Below are 22,036 nucleotides of genomic sequence, written 5' to 3' on the forward strand. Positions count from 1 at the left end.
GACTCCACATTAAAATTACACACTAGGCAGTCAGGTTTCCGTTTTGGGCATGATACAGAGACTGCTCTGCTTGGCCTCCAGACCCACATGCTTTAGATCACAGACAAGGGCAAAGCAGGACTGTTTGTCTTATCGGACCTATCAGCATTGTTCGATCTCTTAAATCACGAACGACTTCTCAACATTCTTGCCGATATAGGGAACTGCTCACAAGAAACAGTCAATTGGATCCAATCATTCTTATCCCATTGTAAGTCTATTATACACTGGGGAAACACAAACTCAGAGCCTGCTCCAATCCTATGTGGCGTACCTCGGGGGCTTGTCTAGCTCCCACATTGTTCAACATCTATATCCGACCACTCTGCTATCTCCTCGCTGAAAATTGGGTGTTTTTCACTAATTATGTGTACGAAACTCAGCTAATACTTGAGATCAATGGAGAGTAGCATACTGACACAGCCAACCTTCGACATGTATACAATTTGATTGAACACTGGATGACCACCAATTTGATGTGTCTTAACTGTGGGAAAACTGAGCTGTTGATCTTCGGATCTCTTCAGGCTCGCACTAAACTGGATGCCGGTTACTCCAGCTTTAACATCAAGGGCAGTAACTTCCCCACACTAGAGAAAGTTAAAACCTTGGGTACCTACCTAGAATCCTACGTCAGTGCAGAAGCACACGTCAACCAGACAACCAAAAATTGGCAATATGATTTCAGATTACTCAGGAACATAAAACCATTCATCCCCGAGGCCAAATGCCCAACGATAGAACGTGCAATCATACTACTGTAATGCCCTCTATCTGGTACAAACAAAGGATGCCTCAATGAACTCCAGGTTTTGTAAAATGACGCCAATACGTATCATAAAAGGGATCCCTCTGAGAGTGCACTTCTCCACAAGTAGGCAAAATATGCACTGGCTCCCAGTTACAGCCTGTATCCAACTTAAGATTGCCATGTTGGTCTACAGATGCCTCTCTGGTAATGCTGCAACCTATTTGAAGACCAGACTGGTCATCTATGAACCTAAGAGAACCTTACGCTGAGGTAATCAGGCCTCATTTGCTGCCCCAGATGTAAGCGAGCTAATGGCTTAGGCAGGTCCTTACCTGGAGCTTTTTACCAGTGGAACTACAACAGGAAACACACCTGCCCTCTCTCTGTAAATCCCTAAAAACCATGCCTTTCAGCTGAAGTGGCTTGAACATAAACCTGAGTCTTTTTTCCATCCTTGTCCTGTCATTAATGTTCGTACCATTGTGTTTTTGTGTGCCCTGATGCCTGCAGATTTTCCGTGTGTTGTGAATAAATAAATAAATAAGAGATCAAGGACACCAACGCTGTTAACAAGACCACATGTCCACCTCACAAAGGCCTTGACACCGGCAGGGGTGATGACTGGCCCAAGACTACTGATAATCTACTTCCCTTTGGGGGGGCCTATAACAATCAGTCCCGGACTACCGCTGGGCTACGTCAGTGTACAGCTATTCCAGCCTCTGCCTATGGGACGGCCCCATTGCCCGGATACCCCATAGACTGTTTGCCCAAGGGGGGTATAATTGTACCAATGACAGCCAGCACTGATATTTCCCAGATAATCAAGCGATCTCTCTTACCACAGGGCCATGGCATGATGCAGTTCGGAACAGTAAACTGTCAGATGAAAATAGGGGGAAAGGCGCCTCCAAGGATACAGGAGGCACCAGCAGGGGCAACTAGCGATATCCAGGTGGGAAGTGGCCGATTCGGCCCCATACCCCCTCCAAGCTAACTGTAAAGCGATCATCGGATCAGATTGGAGCCCAGCCATCAAGGAATGCAGAATGTGCCCAGCACCAAGGAATGCAGATGTAGCACTGTTCTGTCCAAACTCATGATACTCAAGAATGTGATCCTATTCCTGCTAGAAGTAATTGGGAAGGGAATGGACAAGGGGGTGGGGCACCAATTAGTCCAGGGGGGTGGAAAAAAAGCCTCAAATACATTGTGGACTGCCACACCCATCACTCCAAGATCCACAGAGGAATGAAGACAGTCTACCAGCGGAAATAGAGCAAGCACTAAAATACTGTGAGCCCTGGCTTGCAAAGGATCAACGCCTCCAACAAATGCAAGTGTTCGGGAACACACCTTGCATAGCCAATACCCAGTACAATCCCCACCATTGCAGACTCCTACCTCGATGTTGTTGGTGCATCCAGGGCAAAGGTGGTATTCGCCAAGATAGTAGGTAGGACTGACCACAAACCATCTATATCCACTGTCAAAACCGCCAAGGTGCCAGGCCAGAGTCTCACACAGGGGCGGGGGTCAATATATTTATTCAAAGTACCCATTTTGGCAACTAACCAGCATGGACCTAGGGTTTGCACTTTTAAATAAATGTACACACTAGCTCCAGGAAGTGAGGGGTTGCTTATTTGTTACCAGGGAACTGTAAATTGTACCCGAATATGCCACAAGGAGGGGAACAATTCCAACTTTATTAGAAATGCCCTTAGAGAGACAAAAATGGTGAAAGGCATACTGAGCTTTGGCAGGAGATTCTATCTCCCAGCGAACAGTGTAATCGAACTGAGTGCTCACCCCCCCAGCAGCACTGACAATATCCGGGAAAAAAACACAGTTGCACATTCTCTCGGCTGCAAATGCCATCCCTCCGGGGAAAAGGAAAATTACTGACTCTCCCTGGTCTAAACCAATGTAGTAAATGGCATCTGATGGCCAGCAGGCCTACCCAACCTAGGCTGAGAATCTCTATTCAGCGGGCAGAGCCCTGACCGGGATAGCACAGGGTCCCTGGGCACTGGTACTTAACCTAAGTGAAACTTAATCTCACTATGGAGGGAATGTGTAATGACTTATGTATGTGCAATGGTTTATGTGTCATGATGTACTTTTATGGCTTAACGCTGAAATCAAGTTATTGATTGATTGACAAATATCAAAAGAGCATTTAAGGAGGGCGCATTTCATTCCCTCACAAAGTCTAGGTAGGCCAGTTGTGATAACTGATTTAAAAAATGGTATCAATGTCATCAAGGAAACACTTTTCACTAGACAGAAACTGCTTTTCCAATGAAATTCTGAATTCATTAATTGTATATTGCGCCAACAGGGATTGCGCAATAGACAACCATCTTGCTTGGGTTCTCAATGCCGCCCCGCTATCCGACCATCTGCTATTAATAAAAATGGGCTGCATGAGGGTAACATTTTACCACTTGCTGATGATTCACTACTGTTATGCACGTTATAACAAAGTACAGTAGCTGGAAAGACATATTTTACCAAATGCATGACAAACTCTGAACTGGATTTGTCACAGAATCTGTACAATGAATCCAAACAAAACTGAAATAATAGTGGAGGGAGCACCCCACTTCCTGTGGTGGCATATTTATATCTGTCCAGAAATGCAGGAGAAAGTTCAAAGCCTAGCTCATGAGAAATTTCACAGTGTTTTCGAAATAGCACTTTGCACATGCAAACATGAATCATGATCACATTCTCCAATCAGAAACCCATAGAGAAATGGAAGAAGTGACAGTGAAAGGGATTGCACTTTCAGGAACAATTTGGAACCTGACTCTCCCTGCATCTAATGAGAAGACTCACCAACAGAAGAAGAAGTTGATAAGCCTGGCACTCAGGACATCAAGGAGACCGGTTTAGTGAGGAACCCAGATCACATTCTCCCTAAGACCCCAAGATATTAACAAGGATAAAACCATCTCTATCCATGAGACACTTAATCAACCTCTTTGGTGCTTCCACACAAGAAGGACAAGACACTGATGTACTGACAGACGATTTAGCAGGGCAGTTTTTGTAGACAAATATGTGCATAATGGAGGGGTTGGGTAGAAGAGCAGAAGATCACCTTGGTCTATGCTGACCCTAGTAAAAGCATCAAAGGAACTGATTTTGGGGCAGCTTAAGGTAAATGAGGAATTGAAGAATGATATGGCCCACTGTGAAGGTTCCCCATCTGGTAGGGGAAATCTCCCAGATTTTTGGAAGTTTTAGGCATGCTAATGAATAGTTTCTGGCAAGAAAGTCACATCTGCTAAAAAAGTGTCAATTTCGCAGGTTCCGGGCTTTCCTTGCCCTTTTCGGTGACCTTGCTCCAAGCGGTCACTTCCTGCTTGGAGCGTGGGTGTCTGTGCTCCTGGACACTGGTACCCCTCGCTTTTGGTGTTGGTGGCACTTCCTGCCTCAGTGACCCCTCTCTGGCTTGAGGTTCTGCCTTCGTAGAAGCTAAAGTGTTCCCCATGCTGTCTCTGGTTTCCACCCACCTGCTTCGTTCTTGGCTCCTCCTCTGCGCGGCTTTGCAAGCCGTCTTTTCTCGCTCCACAGCGAATGCTCTCCCGTTTGCTGCATGTTCGCTGGTCTTTCAGTTCTTCCCTGGAACGGAAGCGGAAACTTGATTGGTGTTGGTTTCCACGGATAGGTGAGGACGAATGAAGGTCAGAAACCGAGCCTTCCACATTAAAGGAGACCTGCACATATTTACTGTTCTCAATTCACATGTAACCAATAAACATGCCAGATTGTGGGAAGGGGAAAGTGGAGTGTTATTCTACTCAGGACATTTGTTATCCCCAAAGGGGGGAGTCATTCCCAGTAGGATCTCTCTTGTCCTGTCCACTTGGGAGGATGTTGCGTAGCAGGCTAACCTTCCTATTCCCAAAGTGGGTGGCTCCCAATTGGGGAGAAGGAATGAATTGCCACATAGGAAATAACTGGAGGCAGACAGAGGAAGAGGTGGTTAGAGTGGCTCTAGAGAGAATCGACCAGAAAGAAAAAGGTTCTGCCATCTTCGTACATTTCAGGCCAACACATTTCCTGTGTCCCCTGCCCTCTTCCTGCGGACAAGGCACCCTGGACGTGAGCTCACCAGGGAAAAGACTCGGCACAAAGCAGCCATGATTGAAGCCCTTACAAGAAGGCTAAAAGAGAACAAATAAGCTCCGGCAGGTAGCCAATGGAAGAGGGTGAGCCAACCAACATAGTAGATTAATCTTTGGACTTTGAGATTAAAAGCAGTCACCTGGAACGCAGTTGGGCATACAGTCTACTTCAAAGTAGTCCGGCACAGAGGTGAAGACAGATAGCTCAAAGCGAGAGGAAAGCTTTTCCCCTACCCATTTCAAAGGCACATTTGGGATCAACCTGCCATGTGGACAACGCCAACTGTAACTGAAGCACTGGTATATATGCAAAACAATATCATTCAATGGCTTTACAGCAGAACTGAACTTGTATACATTTCCTCCATAAACTAAGTATGAGATTAATAAAGTAAAGTTTATTAAACACAAACACATGGGAGGCTCAGTTACGAGCACTGTATCATCTAAGGCAAATGGTTTCCAACAGTAAGTTCATAGGTTATGCAAATGGTCTATGTGGATGTTGTGAAATCAATATCAATATTATATTTCAACTGCAAAAAGTAACAGATAAGATGCTTCTAATAGTGAACTGAGCTACCCAACCAACACATAAAAAAACAATGAAGTCATTGTGCATTCAAGGAAAATCATGACAGCTTTTAAAAAAAGAACTGTATTAATACAAATATTATGGGCGCTAAAATCTCTTGCTTGTGCTAATGAGCTAGGATTAGACTAATCTGAATAATATTGGTAGTTTTTTGGGAAGATCATTTTGCAAGAGGTCCTGCAGTAGTGAGAAAAATGCTGCAGATCTCCAGAAAGATTGACTCTGCATCATTACGTTGCTATAGCAGGCATTCATAGAAGGCAATCTTTGCTAGCTCAAGCATCCTGCCCTTGAATAGTGGCATGTCTTTTCAACCCCCATTTTCTGAGGAAATATAATTTAGCTACCATGTGTGTGTAGATCCTATCAGCCTATGGTTATCTTTTCTCAACCTTCCAAGTTCAATAAATCATGCAGTATGATTATTTTTGCTTCCAATGTAAAAACTGTCCTAGAACATAATTTGACCCAAAGTGTTCACCGGTAATGTTCTAATTTTGGGAAAGAACATAAAATGTGTTTGATATTAGTACTACAGGTGCATTGCCAAGGAACAAGTTACTTACCTGTAACTGTTGTTCTCCAGCATGGGTCTGGCATGGATTCACATGCTCATGAATATTCCCCGTCGTCAGGCTGGGAATCCTCGGTAAAGAAAAATCAGTATCAGTTTCATTTCTGATCTGTCTTTCGTAGTAGTAACCAATCACTGATCTCTGCGTCATACTGACCACAGCCAATGACTGCCATCTCCCTAAGCCCCGCCTCTTGCAGCCATCTTCAGATTTGGTAGCACGTGAAGAGGCAGTATGACCAAGTGAAGAGCCGCAGAGGGGTAGGCGGGAGGGTTCGCATGTGAATCCATGCCAGACCCATGCTGGAGAACAACAGTTACAGATAAGTAACTTGTTCCTTCTCCAGCATGGGGTCTGGCATGGATTCACATGCTCATGAATAAAAGAATACATAGCAGTACACACATGCACAACCACGGGAGGTGGCAAAGGCTCAACATTAAGCATTACATCAAAACTCAACATTAAGCAATTCTTATCTCCTCACTAGGCTCACCTTAGGCGAACAGGCTGCGCAGCACTGCTTGGCCGACCCTGGACTCCTCCCTGGAATCCCGATCGACGCAGCAGAATTTCGTGAAGGTGTGCGTCGACCTCCACGTAGCAGCCCTGCAGATGTCCAGCAAGGGCACACCAGATAGGAACGCCGTGGTAGCTGCGATCGCTCTGGTGGAATGGGCTCTCGGACGGCCAGGCAGCGGTCGGTTTGCCAACCGATGGCAGTACATGATACAGCCAGAGAGCCATCTGGAAATGGAAGCCTTCGAGAGAGCCTTCCCCTGATTGACAGGTCCAAAGCTCACAAAAAGTTGTGACGTCTTCCGAAAACACTTCGTGCAGTCCACGTAGAACTTCAGCGCTCTAGCCACATCCAGCGAGTGCAAAGTCCTTTCAGCCGGCGACAAAGGCGATGGGAAGAAAACAGGCAACACCAAGGGTTCGTTGAGGTGGAAGTCCGACGGCACCTTGGGCATGAAGGAGGGGTGCGTCCTGAGCACTACCCTCGTGTCGTGAAAAGTCAAGTACGGGGGCTTGCAGGAAAGGGCCTGGATCTCTCCCACCCGTCGTGCGGAGGTGATGGCCACAAGAAACGCTGTTTTCCACGACAAGAACTTCAACGAAGCCGAGTGCAGAGGCTCGAACGGAGGTCCCATGAGCTTGGTCAGCACCAGGTTGAGCTCCCACGCCGGGGCCGTGGCCTTCACCGGCGGGAACGGTCTGAACAGTCCCTTCATGAATTCTTTCACCAGACGATGAGACCACAAAGACGACCGTCCCGTGGTTCTGGTGTATCGGGAGATCGCAGCAAGATGAATCTTGATGGAAGCGTGCGCCAGTCCAGCCTTGGCCAGCGTCAGCAGGTACGGCAGTACTTGGGGAGCCGTAATCCGTAGAGGGTTAATCTTCTGTGCGTGGCACCAGACAGAGAACCTCTTCCATTTGTGTCTGTAGCATTTAAGAGTTGAGGACGCCCTGGCCTTTGCAAGAACCTCTCTGCAGTCGGCCGGTATGTCGTAACCTCCAAACTCTAACGCTGCAGGAGCCAGGCCTGCAAGTTCAGAGACTTCGGGTCGTGATGGAGGATGGCGCCTCCTTCCCTGGAGAGAAGATCCGCATCCACTGGCAGTTTGATTGACGGGGACGCTGATAAGTCCAGAAGGTCCGGGAACCATATCTGCCTCGGCCATGCAGGTGCGACAAGGATCATCCTGCACCGTGACCTCTTGAGCTGGTTGATGAGCCGGATCAGCAGCGGCAATGGAGGGAACGCATATAGGAACAGGCCCTCCCAGGGGAACGAGAAAGCATCGCCCATGCTCCTCGGCTGGGGAAACCTGCTGGCGAACCTCCGGCACTTGGAGTTCGTCGCCGTCGCGAACAGGTCGATCTGGGGTGTGCCGCTAGATCCTGTAGTAGTTCCCACTCGTGGCACGAGCACAGCTCTCTGCTGAGCGAGTCGGCGATGGTGTTTTTTATTCCTGCCAGGTGAAACGGCACCAGAAACATCCCTTGGGCGACGGCCCAATGCCACAGATCCTGTGCCTCCTTGGACAGGGCTGGGGATCTGGTACCGCCCTGCTTCCTGATGTAGAACATGGTGGTGGTGTTGTCGGTGAAGATCCTCACCACCTTGCCCTTGAGGGACGGAAGAAAGGACCAGAGGCCCCAAAACACTGCACGGAGTTCCAGGACGTTGATATGGAGGGACCTCTCCGCCGGCAGCCAAAGACCCCTCGCGTGCAGGTTTTCGGTGTGCGCTCCCCACCCCTCCAGGGAGGCATCCGTGGTCACTGTCTTCTGGTGGCCCGGGGTCTGGAAGTCCATGCCCGCCGTCAGATGCGCGCGGGTGCCCCACCACCGGATCGCTCGTCGGAAACTCTCGTCGAGTGTGATCCTCTCCTCGAAGCTGCCCGTCGTCTGGATCCAGCGCGCGTCCAGGAACTCCTGCAACGGGCGCATCCGGAGCCTGCACAGGCGGATGAGATAAATGCAAGAAGACATCATTCCGAGGAGGGACTTGATGGACCTCACCCTGGCCGCGTCCGCAACCAGCATCTGCTGCACCTTGCCCAAGATGGCCCTCGTCCTTTCCTCCGACGGAGAGGCCAGAAGCGACACTGTGTCGAGCTTCGCTCCCAGAAACAGTGCGTCTTGCACGGGCACCAGGTGGGACTTGGCGTAGTTTATGGAGAATCCCAGGTCTGTGAGTAGTTGGACGGTCCTTGCCGTGTGCTCCACGGCGAGCTCCTTCGTCTTTGCTCGGATGAGCCAGTCGTCCAGGTAGGGGTAGACGTGGATCCCCTCTAGGCACAGCCGCGCCGCCACCGGTGCGAGGCACTTGGTGAACACCCTGGGTGCCGACCTCAATCCGAAGGGAAGGGCTCTGAACTGGTAGTGACGCCCTTGGACCACGAATCTGAGAAACTTTCTGTGTCCCTTTAGGATGGGGATATGGAAGTAGGCATCCTCCAAATCCAACGACGACAGGAAATCGCCCTCCTCCAGTTGACCCAGGACGTTTTGGTGGGTGACCATCCGGAACTTCTGTGCCTTGATGAATTTGTTCAGTCGTCGTAGGTCCAGGATGGGACACCATCCTCCCGTCTTCTTCTTCACGAGGAAGTATCTTGAGTAAACTCCAGAGCCCCGAAGCCTCTTTGGGACGAGCTCGATGGCGCCCTTCCTGAGCATCGCCTTTACCTCCAAGAGAAGTTGAGGGACGTGATGTTCCTTCCTGGCCACAGGGGGGACGCGCGGGCACCTCTTTAGAAACTCGAGCGCGTGACCCTGAGCCAGGGCATCCAGCACCCAGTGGTCGGTGGAGATGGACTCCCACACGCTGACGAAGCTCGCCAGCCGGCCTCCCACCGGGGTGCTTCGGTGGGGGCTCGACCCCACGGGCGGTTCAGTCCTGCTTCGACGAGGCTTTGCCGCCTTGTCCTCCTTGGCGACGACGGCGGGGTCCGCCCGACTTGCCTCGTCCCCTGTAGGCTTCCTGTGACGACAAACGGGCCGCTTGACGATAGGTGGAAAATCCGCCGCTGTAACCTTTGGAGGCACACTGTTTGCCTCCGCCGCTCCGAAAGGGTGGCCGTCGTTGCTGGAGAACACCAAGAGTCCGGGCCGTCTCCGTGTCCGCCTTGATGGCTTGTAGGGAATCGTCCACTGTTTTCCCAAACAGGTTGCTCCCGTCGAACGGCATGTCCAAGACTCTAGTCTGCACGTCCTGACGGAAGTCAGTAGCTTTGAGCCATCCACGCCGCCTAAGGCACACGCCGTTGCCCAACTGGCGAAATCCAGTGTCAGCGATGTCCATCGCTATCGTAATGGCGTGGTCCGACACCACTTCTCCTTCCTGCAAGATCTCTAGGGCATCCGCCCTCTTGTCGTCTGGTAGGAAGTCCAGCAGGGGGGCGAGTTTGTACCACAACTCCCTGTCGTAGCGGGCAACGATAGCCAAGGCGATGGCAGCCTTAATCGTCGTTGCTGCCGATGAGATGACTCTGCGTCCCATCGTGTCCAATTTCTTTCCCTCGCCGTCCGGCGTGGAGGTTGACGTAGAGGCCGCGCCCCCCCCGCTTTCTTCCTGGCCGCCGCGGAGACGACTGAGTTCGGGGTCGGCTGTGCCCGAAGGCACAAGGGGGCCGCGTCCGGGACCCGGTACTTCTTCTCGTACCGATCCCTTCTAGCCGGCGTTGTGGATGGGTTCTTGAGGAGGGAGAGACCCTCATCCCAGATATCATCCAGTAGAGGTACAGCGAGGACCGTCTTCCTCTTGGTCTCGCGCCGTTGATAAAGGAAACCTTCCTTCTTCTTCTCTTCCGGGCAGAGCTGGAAAAGCTTGGATGCCCTGGCGATCATGGCGTGAAACGATCCAATCTCGTCGGGCGGGGAAGCCCGGGTGGGAGGTGACGACGGGAGATCCTCATCGTAAACCTAGTCGTCTGTACCCGTCGCGGCCGTGTCAGTCCCCGTATCATCCCCACGTGTCGTGGACGGGGAGGAGGGCTGAGCAGGGCGCGATGGTTGAAAAGGAGGTGGAGGATGAATCCTTCTTCTCTCAAGAGGAGGGCTCCCAGAAGGGCCTGGCTCCGGGTCCCCCGTCGGGAGCGGTTCCTCCGTTGGTGGTAACAGCAGTCTCGTCCTTATCTCCGAGCATAAGGACTGTATAGCCAACAAAATGGCTGCCGAGTTGTCTTGCGGCACTGGTTGAGGGGGTTCCGATGGGCGATCAGGAGCCCCGTCGGCACCCTCGACGTTCTCGTCGTCTCCCACGTCGGGGTCCCTCCCGACAGGATGGTCTTCTTCCACGCCAGCGCCGTGGCCTAAGACTTCGATCAGCTCCTCCTCAGAGGTAGAGGCCGAAATCACGACGACCTCCTGCCCCCCCTTTTTCTTCTCCGTCGGAGGTTTCACGGGGTTCCTGTCGATGGGCATGAAAGAGGATTCCCTCTGCGGTGGCAGGGAGATTCTGGGCCCCGAGGTCGCCACCACTGGTGTAGCCTCCACAGGCTGAGCCAGGGCCGCCGCGACTGTCTCGATAGAGGCCTTGGCTGGATGGATCAAGGCTTTCACCACCTTAGGTGCGCTCACCGCCTTCTCCTTGGGGGGAGGGTCACCACCTCGCTCCCCCTCCGATGGGGCCTTCGAGCACGACCGGGGTCTCTCCAGGAGCTTTGCCGGGTGCTCGCCCTTCCTCTTACCCGAGCCAGAGCGTTGGCTCGTGGTTGATGGCGCCGGGGAGGATGCGCCCTGCCTGGCGCCCGTAGAGCCCGACCTTTCGGCGCTCCCGGTGCCAGCGGACTTGCGGTGCTTGGCCTTCTGTTGGACCCCCGTCGCCGGGGCGCCCTCAAAGGTCTTAGAAGACTGCTCTGACTTCTTCTTCTTCTTCTCGCCTGACGGGCTCTTACCTTCCAGCCAGTTGGCGAGACGCTGATGGCGGTCCTTCATGGTCCGCTCCGACATATTGCCGCAAAACGCACAGTCCTTCTCCACGTGCGTCTTGTCTTCATGTTAAAGACATTCTGAAGCTGGCATCCAGGGCAGACCCTGAACAGCTTTCCGGGCGTCAAGCTTCCCTTCTCCTGGGCCATGCTCGAGAAGGGCCTGAGAAACTTCTGGAGTCCTCCAAAAGCGTGGCTCGACGAAATCTTCACCCTTGAGGGGCGTAGAAGAATCCGACACGGGTCCCCGTTGATCGGATAAAGAAACGGTGGAGCTTGAGGCTCTTTTGACCGAAAAATAGAAAATTTTCCTAAGAAAAAGCACGAAAAAAGCACTAACGCTCGAGAGCAATAGCACGAGGATCCCAACACTTGAACGTGCGGTAAAAATCTTAAGATGGCTGCCAGAGGCGGGGCTTAGGGAGATGGTAGTCATTGGCTGTGGTCAGTATGACGCAGAGATCAGTGATTGGTTACTACTACGAAAGACAGATCAGAAACGAAACTGATACTGATTTTTCTTTACCGAGGATTCCCAGCCTGACGACAGGGAATATTCATGAGCATGTGAATCCATGCCAGACCCCATGCTGGAGAATGTGTGTCTTCTGTGATCCATCCTGAAGTATGCAGCCTATAGGGAGTCCAATGCCTGTAAGGTGAAATGTTTATATCCTTTTGAATTTAATCCTGCATTCCATAAAGTTAGTTGTATAGTTTTCACCTTCTTCAGGTATATCTACTCACTGCTCATCTGCAAACTGGCAGTGAATTTCAAATTCCCCAGCCAACTGTACTTTGTCAGAGTTAATGTCATGGTACACGTCCTGTATAAGTGTATGATTGCAAGCCAAAGTAATCCCTTCTGCATCCCCTTGTATAGCTAACTGATGAGCAACCAGTGACTTTGTAAGAGGGCAACAAATTGATTTTAAGGCCATATCGAATCAGCACGTGAGCTGACACGTGATGTAATCGTTTTTTTAATTGGAAGCCTTTTGCCGAGTGTAACATGGTAGTGCAGATGCTGTTTCTGAGTCCCACATAATGCACCTGGTACTCTTACAAAGCCAGTCCTCACAAAAAACGTAATCCCTACCATATTCAGTCGGCAGTTATGCCAGAGGGGCACCAAAAGGTGTAGAAAAGGGTCTGTTCTGAGCAATTATATGTCCCTGCTAAGCAGTGTGATTTCAGACAGCCGCCAATAGAGGTTGTAGGGCTAGTAGAAACAAAAGAAGAGGGACAATGGCATCCTAATTGTGTTCCTTGGGCTATGCCCATTACAAATGACTCTGGCAGTGAGATTAGTATGTAACTATTTGGTTTCAATATGGAAAGATTGCGTGGGAGTGTTGGTCGTGTTGAATCCCTGCTTCCTACTACTGTGACTTACCGAGCTCCTGAACTGCTGTATGGAGCTGCGAGGATTTCTTTTGTTTCCCAGTGAAGGCGGAGTCAGACGACTCAAATACTCAGCCTCCGACGTGGAGCATTGCGGAGTGAGTGGGAGTGTTGGTCGTGTTGAATCCCTGCTTTCTACTACTGTGATTTACCGAGTAACTGCTGTGTTGAGCTGCAATGATTTCTTTTATCTCCCTGTGAAATACCCAGCCTCCGACGCAGGGCATCGCGCAGTGTTGTTCGTGTTAATCGGGTTAGTGCAGGGTGAGGTATGCCACCTGCTCTTCAGCAAAAAAAAATCAGGAAGATGGAATCCTGATGGGTGAGCTTTGCAAGCCCCTGGCGCCTGTAACACTGCCTGGAATACTGCCTGGAACACACCCACTGACAAGACTTAAACAGCAACGTTATAAGTCTGCTTTGTCAGAGGAGCCAGGGGAGCCGACTTATGAATTTCCAGGAGCTGGGGGCGGGGGGCAAATACAGGAAGTGACATCACTGGCAGTTATAGGACCGCAAATTTGCATGTAGTCGCCAACTTGGTGCAACGGCGCGCAAAGGGGGTGGAGCCGCACACAGCGCAGAACAGTGGAAACATTGGCTAGCATGTACTGCATATACTAAAGTAAGAAGGAGATTTAAGCCTTCGAGTTGCATTCCAGTAGGCCATCACTGCCCCTACTCCACCCCTCTATAATCATCCAGGTTGTAGTAGCCCTCAAAAGGCAGAGTAACACAACTAGGATGGGAGAACGAAATGCCGCCCCATCCTGTGAGTGTGTCAAACGTCAGAGCAAAGACGGTGTGTGTGCCTCCTACCATGGAGCATAATCTCACTAATTTGGTGCAAATCTCGGTAGTGGGAGCATGGGAATCCCCTGCGTGTGTGTGTCGGCTGCAGACCCCGGATCACATGCTCACTTCTTCAGTGTGAAACTCTGGCCAAGGCTCTTTGGGCAAGCATTCAGGATGGGTCTCACACCTATAAACAGTGTGATATATTGAGTGGGAACCTCACTCCTTGGAGCATAGTATCAACCGTTGCTGGTAATCTCAAAACTGAATGTACAGTTTCACTCTTGGTCATCTCAGTGACCGCATGTATATTAATGGAGTCGGTCTCCCATCTGGGAAGACAATTATATTTCTGTTAAAACACTCTGAATTGTCACTCCAGTTTTCTCAATCTATAGATTCATACCATATTCATTCAATGTGTGTGCAGGGGTGATAACTTGTGTCTGAGAGAGCTCATTCTTTCATTCGGGAGAGATAAAGGGGTAACAACCCCCTGTATGTGGGATCAGGCTCATTTTGCCCCATTGCCCCTCCAGAAGGAGTGAGCAGGTTTTAAGACCCTGCTGATTCTGCTATCCGACAGGCTCGAGCCTTCTATCCCTTGCCCCATCACCGCTCCCAACATCCTGAGTGGCAGCTTATGGACAGCAGGCAGCTCCGGACATGCCTGTTGCCAATTGAATGTAGACAGATCTACTATTTAGACCCTGGGAAAGAGCCATGAATCCACATTGGTGGTGAATAAGCACTCAACATACAGAACACAATGGTATAGTGTTGCAGTCCTGCTGAGAAATGACAATTCTGAGCATGTGAGCAGTAGGCTGGATCAGTGCTGCCCCATAAAAGGTGTAGAAGCCTCTGTGAGAAGTGGCAGTACTGTCCCAACGGTGAGAAGTGTAGTATTTTCACATTAACTATGCTTAAGAACTTTGGGTTATTAAACAGTGCTGCTACATTCTGAGTAATTCCATCCCTTTAAATATATGAGCTCTTGTATAACCACAACAGTGTTGAGTTATTCTGATGATGACAGACTTGCTCAATAGTTCTGGTTCTGTATCATTAAATGTACTTCAGATCTTTAGAGTATCGGAAGGATAGCTCAGGGGCAACGGGCTTGCCTTGGAAGCAAGACGACACAGAGCAACACAGGTTCGATCCCGCGGTCAGGGCAACACAGGTTCGCTCCCTCGGTCCACGCAACACAGGTTCGTTCCCTCGGTGCGTGCAACACAGGTTCACTCCCTCAGTCCGCGCTTAGAAACCTCTGGGTAGTACACGCATTATAAATAACCAATTAAAATAAAAAGAAATACATCTGTTGAGAAGTGCTGGGGCCTTGTCAATAAGAGTGTAGCAGCTCAAACGATAAGTGCTGATGTTGCCCCATCAAAAGTATAGCAGCCCCACTAAGATGAGCTAGCACTGCCTCAACAAAAGCATAGTATTATTGCTGAGAAGATTCAACAATTATAGAAGCCCTGTTAAAGCAGTACTATCCCATCAAGAATATAACTGCCTCAACAAAAGCATAGTATTATTGCTGAGAAGATTCAACAATTATAGAAGCCCTGTTAAAGCAGTACTATCCCATCAAGAATATAGCGAGCTAACTGAGGAGTACCAGCATTGCCCCATTTCAAATATGGCAGCTCTACTAGAAAGTGCTGGCTCATAGGCCTCCGCTCACCACCCATAGCATTCACCCTCAACACGTGTACACCCAGAGACATGCAAACAGTCTCATTTGCCCTCTCCCTGCCCCTGCTCCCAGCCCCCTCTGTCGCTTTGCATCTGTGCCTCCATTTCTAAAAATCGTTTTGGGTTGGGTGTATCTCTACATCTGTGCACCCCTCTTGCCAACAGGGGTGCATAGATGTACAAATACACCCAACGATATGAGTTGGGGCTCTTATCAATCAACGCAAGAGTGGCATGGAATATGTTAGTGATGAATAGAATGATCATTGTGGATAATCACGTACCACAGTTTGACATTTTGTATGACCTAAGAAGTGGAGGTAAAGAGACAATTAGCCGACAATGGGTGCACACTTGTGAAAGTTGTCTCATGGATTTGAAAACAGACATCATGACTCTGAAGAACAACCCATATCTAGTAAAAAAAGAAACTGTGGGAACAAGATTTGGTGAACACGGTAGAGACAAGGAACCATTATGGGCTGAAGAAAAACGCAGCGCTAGAATCAAGGACATGGAATATATTACGACAATATATCGAGAAATCGCTAAATTCAAAACATAGAGCTACATGTATGAAATTTCACCAACTTATTTGAGACAAAAGAAAGTATATGTATGAGATATAGAGAGACACTCTTGAATCCCAAATGTAGGTTTTGTAACGACGCAGATGAATCTTTGAAACACTTGACCCTGTATTGTACAGCACTCAAGCAGTTAAGAACTCGGCATTTGGGTACTTTCGTAAACGAGAAACCATCATTATGTGGTGATGATTGGTGGGTGGTGTTGGCAGATCAAAGCAAAAAACTGTTTTAAGCCTTAACTGCTTACTTATATAAAATGGATAGTTTACTAATCAAAGTGGCTACAACTTAAGATAAAAGGTGGTAAATCAATGAAAGCATGTGTAACATGAGAGTTAAGATCAAAAGACATGATATGATGTGACGTGATTAGCATATGAAATTGTTCATTTTTATCTTGTTTTTAAAAGTTTATAATAAACTATATATAAAAAAGGAAGGATTCCTGCATGCCAAATCTGGAGAGTATATGTAACATGGCGAGTGTGGGTGGTGTCCTTCTCTTGCCAGATGATGTATAATATGTACCGGACGTTGTTCCAAAACATCCACCTAGGTAAGTCACCTGCGTAGGACATACAGGCCAATTGTGGGAGGTATCTTTGCAACCTGTTTGTCAGAATTTTTCCAAGAATGTTTATGTCTGCTTTAATTAAAGTTATTGGCCATATTTGTGCCACTTTGCATTGTCTCTGTCTTATGTATGACTGAAGGAGGTGAGTCAAATAAGAGCAGATGTCAGATTTGTTGTTACTTGTTGCATAGAGTGAACATACTGCCAGAATAGATTTAGTTGTAATTTGGCAAATGTCAACCTCACTTCTCCATCTGTCTAGGTCATTAAGATCTTACTCCTGAGAGATCTGTGCAGTAAAAGCCCCACCTCAAATCCGTTACCCTCTCCTTCAGGTCTGCAGCTGTTACTTATCTTTCCATCTGAGTCCCTGCTTAGTTGTCCGACTTCATCCATAACAAATTGTGTCATTTGAATGGGGCTATACCAGTTTTTTTTACATTTCAGGTATTGTTGAATGTTCTTATGTTTTACACAGCATTGATTTTGTTAACGTTAAATCCATTAACCCAGAGAGCTGTCATGCATCACAATTACATAGTGATTTCTGAATGGGTTTCTAATTTCCCTAAACGGCAGAAGTCGATCACATCAAATGTGTAAGTGTATTAGTCGGTGTGGAAAGGTGTGGAAAACTTAAAAAGCTGCAGCTCAATAAATGCATAAAAGGCCACATCTGAAACATAGCAAAACATGTTAACTGCAGTAAAGAGCAATAAACTAAACTGAGTGATGTCACAATCAGATCATAAAAAATAATAATGCATGTGAAAGTTATATATTTAACTTTTAGTCACAATGACCACTATAAGTCACTAAACCGGACCTGTAAATGGGGATGGAAAGTTTGAATCCCTGTTGCGTGTACCTGGAGCCAACAAAAAGTAGGGGGAAATTATGACATAAGTGCCATACAAGGTAATATTACTAAATCAAACGTAAGAAGTGTACATGCACATTAGGAACACGTGCATATGAGCACAACAAATGGGATACATGCCATACAAGTATATTAGTATCTGTGCTAAACCATTCAGTGAGAAACTGTTTTCGTGCCGCTTCTCGTAAGCAACAAAGCCAATATAGAATTATCAGTCTGAAGTATCTTTGTGTACCTGATTATTCATCACTTTTATCGTGATCCACAATGATCTCAGATATTCTCATCTGCAACAGTCTGTTCACTGGTATTGTTCTGTGGAAATAGAGGTGACCTTCTCTCATTGTGATTTGTAGGGAAATCTATCCCAGCAGTCTTCCCTATCTTTGATACTGTAGATGTTTCTTCTTAAGTCGACCGCAAAGTTTTACCCATTGATGACTTGCCCTTTGCTTCTTGGTCTTGCCTTGTAAGGTGAACCATGAAGTCTTCCGGTTCCAGAAATTCTTTTGTCATTACATCTTTGGTAACAATCATCCAGGCATGGTCCAAGAGAAATTTGAAATTTATTTTCAACACTTTCGCTTCCAAAATCCTTTTGTTGTAGAAAACATAAAAAACCATCCGATTAAATACATAATAAAGCCAGAATTAAAAAAAAACAACAGAGAAGGAAAAAGAAAGAACGAGGATACATTTTAACATGGCAGGAATTGCATATTAAAAAAACAGTGAATTATATACAGAAAACTACTAGAATTAAAAATGATGTTATTTTATTTGAGAGAATATGATGAAATGATAAAATGGACCAATTAAAAAGAACAAAAGCAAATATTTAATGTAAAGCTTCCATCATTACCAGTCCACTAGGCTAACTATTCTTCACAAAGTGTCACAGGTGGCACCAGAAATCATGCTGGTTCTGTGAGACAACACAAGGTTTATTTTTCCCAATATATATTTATTGAAAGCTTCAAAAAGAGGGTACATCAATTTTGCTTAGCCGTAGGCAGATCACCAGACCTTAGATCAAGCAGCCAGCCGCGCCAGAGGCACAAAACAAGGCATTTAAATGAAACATCTGTCACCAATTTGCAACACCACAACATTGCTATCAGAATTTTCACAGCATACAGTTCCCGAACAATAATGTCAGAATCCCCCTCCCACACCCCCCTGACCACCTGAAACGGTGTAAGAGTAGGGGCCAAACGTCACATTCAAGGGACAACCTCTGGATGATGGGACGAGAGAAAGAAAGGTCAATAGAAGAAAGGAAGGATGGATGGAGACGAACTGACAGTTGGCCGCCGAGTAATGTAGGTTGGGATTTGCCATAACCTGCTACTCCTGATTCCAAAAGCTTAGACCACTCGTGTGGGGGGAGAGGACATCTCATGCCTTTGCTGGAGCAGTGTGGACGGCACAGTGTTCTACGCCATCTATGTCCCTTACCCGTCCCAGGACGTCCCAGAACCTCCTTCCTGTAGGTTTTCACCAATGGGCATCCCCACCACATATGCCAATATGTACTGTCCTGCCCACAGTTTCTTCAACACAGGGAGCTAACATTAGGGTACATCCTCGAGAGCCGCATTGAGGTCAAGTGCCATCTAATCAATACCCTGGCTTTATGCATCTTGTAATGGATGGCTATCGAGGAAGACCGCACAGCCTTTTATATGCATCTCCATACATCCGTGTCCTCGGGGAGTTGCAGGTCCGCCGACCACTTTGCCGTGAAATAAGCCCTCTAAAGCCCATGTGTGTGTTAAGGATGTGTTAAAACTGGGTCAGGGGGTGTTTCAATGCTTCACCCCAACATGCATCTGTCATGACCCCCTTTAGCTGTAAATATAAAAAGGGAGCAATGGGTGACAAGTTCAGCGCGGTCTCGATGTCAGTTTTAGAAAGGAAACTTCCTTTTTTCCACAACTGTCCGGTCCGGACCTGTCCCGCCTCGTAGCAGATTTGAAATCTGGTGAGGTCCACTATCTTATCCAGAGGTGCCACACCACCGATTGGACCGGTTGTTCACTCCTTCAGGGGAGTCGTCACTGTGGAACCCACAGCCATTCTGCCCCCGTCATCGGATAAATAAAACGTTCTCTAAGGTGACCCATCGCCTTCCTTGTTTTCAATGACATGTTCCACCAGGATCCCGAGCTGTGCAGCACAACAATATTCATAAGTGTCTGGTAAACCCGTTCCGCCCTCCTCTTTAGGCAGAGTAAGGGTAGATTATGCTATCCACGGCCACTGACCTGCCCACAAAAAGCAGATTAGAGCCCTTTTGACATCAGTATGGAATGCCGGAAGTATAACGGGAAGGGCCTGAAACAAAAACAAGAGTCGTGGGAGGACATTCCTTTTTATGGCGGTCAGCCTGGCTACCCAGGTCAGCTTTAGCCCTGACCATCTTTGGAAGTCTTTAGCTATCACATCCCAAAGGGTGGCGGGGAGAATTAGTTTTATACAGGCCAACCAAATTTGCAGTGATATAAACCCCCAAATACTTGATCTTCATCTGTTGAATCTGTAAGCCTAGCTCTTTCATACTGTCGGATCGAGTGAGGTGATTTATTACGCAGAGGGAGGGCCACCGTTTTTGTGATATTTATCTTGAAGCCCAATAGCTGGCCGTAATCTGTTAAGGAGTTCAATAATGCGGCACCCGAGGTGCTTGGCGAGCTCAGGTATGCCACGATATCCTCGGCATATAACGCCAATTTATACTCTACTGCTCCCTTTTCAGGCCTTGAATAGATGCGTTAGAGCGTATCGACACTGCTAGCGGTTCCAAGGCTAGCACAAAGATAAGTGATGACAGGAGCAGCCCTGTCGTGGTCCCGCGGCTCAAGGGGAATTTGTTACAGGCCACACCATTTACCATCGCCCTGGCTCTCGCATGCTGATACAGACCCATTGCCCCCATGACCCATCTAATCCCTCAACCCCATCTTCACTAAGGCGGATCTCATACATTTCCATTCAACTCTGTTGAGTGCTTTCTCAGCATCTACAGACAGAAGTAAGGCATCCTCCCATCCAGCGCCTACGCCCGCAATAAAGCCGAGAGTTTAAAAAATGTTATCCATCCACTCTCTGTATCTGACAAAGCCAACCTGGTCGTTGTGATTAAAGGTAGGGAGACCCTGATTCAGCCTACTAGCCAGGACAGTAGCATAAATCTTTGCTTCTGTGTTGATGAGTGATATGGGACTGTACGCCCCACACTCCAATACATCCTTACCATGCTTGGGAATTACCACAATCCGGGCTTGTGTAAATGATGGCGGAGCTGTCCCTCCCTCCAGTCTGCTATTAAAATGTTTTGTCAGGAATGGAATCAGGAGGGAGCTGTGTCTCTTATAAAATGCTGGAATGTAGCCGTCCTGTCCCGGGGCCGACCCCACTCTCAATCTAGAGATTGCCACACAGACCTCCTCCCCTGAGATAGGGGCATCCACGATCCCCCGCTCTCCCACGTCCAGTTTCCACAGGGGAAAGGAGTCCAAGTATGCCCAAGCCTCCCCTTTACCCTTACAGTCCTCCGTAGTATATAAAAGTCTCTGGGGGTCATTCCGAGTAGGGCGGTAAGAGTTAACGGTCACCGTTAACGAGACCGGTGCCGTTAAACCCTTACCGCCCTATTCCGAGTTCCCTTTGCGGGTTGGTACTTAACGTCTGCTTTTTGCAGGCGTTAAAAAACCAACCCGCAAAGGGACCTAGGAGCTAATTACGGCACCATAATTTACAGTGCCGTAATTAGCGCCTTCCCCATTCCCATTGAGCCCTATGGGCCAAAAATGGGAATGGGGAAGGGCCCATGGTGAATGGGGAATTACCGCCCCCGCCAACCTTGGAATGGGGCGGTAATTACGCTATTCACCATGGCAGAGTTGGAAAAATACTGGCGTCAACCAAGGCGCTAATAGTGCCTTGGTTAACGCCAGGGTCGGAATGAGGCCCTCTGTATCTGGCTGCTATTGCTACAGGATCAGTTAGGAACTCACCCTTTGGACCCCTAATTTGGAAGATTGCTCTTTCCGACCTCTGGCGTCTCAGACGAGATGCTAATCGTGGTAGGGGTCTGTCCCCCTTAGCGAAGAACCGCTGCTTTATAAAGCGAAGGTGCGCTATTGCCTTCCCGTGACATATATCCCCCAACTCTCATCTCAATTACCTTATCTCCAGCATTAGGCTGTCCGACTGCGCCCCCATAGAACTCAACTCCTCCTCCCTCTCCCTTATCTAGTCCTTGAGCACCACCTTGCAGCGCTTCCTCTCCCTCTTTTTGTCCACACTTTCTAAAATAATAAAACCGTGAAAGGTGGCCTTAGCCGCCTCCAATACCCTATGAGGCGAAACATCCCTGGTATCGTTACACCAGAAAAAATCCTCCATTTCTACCCAGAAAGAGGCACTAAAGATGCTATCATGGAAAAGAGTGTCATTACAAACCTAGCGCCTGTCCATCGGTTCCCGCGGACCCACATCCATGGTAACTACACCAATGTCATGTTCAGACCACCCAACC

The 22,036-nt window shown here is 48.3% G+C and overlaps 1 long non-coding RNA gene across 1 annotated transcript in view; it reads right to left on the reverse strand.

The window, feature by feature from the left end:
* The window catches only part of LOC138526924 (uncharacterized), a 617,101-nt gene that overhangs the window by 349,248 nt on the left and 245,817 nt on the right, over positions 1 to 22,036 (reverse strand). The window contains exon 2 of the long non-coding RNA XR_011283777.1: positions 17,729 to 18,088. This is a non-coding gene — a long non-coding RNA (uncharacterized lncRNA). The remainder of the gene's footprint in view (positions 1 to 17,728; positions 18,089 to 22,036) is intronic.

The sequence above is a fragment of the Ambystoma mexicanum genome, chromosome 14 (genome assembly GCF_040938575.1).
Source record: "Ambystoma mexicanum isolate Mex_15411 chromosome 14, UKY_AmexF1_1, whole genome shotgun sequence".
NCBI classification, from domain to species: Eukaryota; Metazoa; Chordata; class Amphibia; order Caudata; family Ambystomatidae; genus Ambystoma; species Ambystoma mexicanum.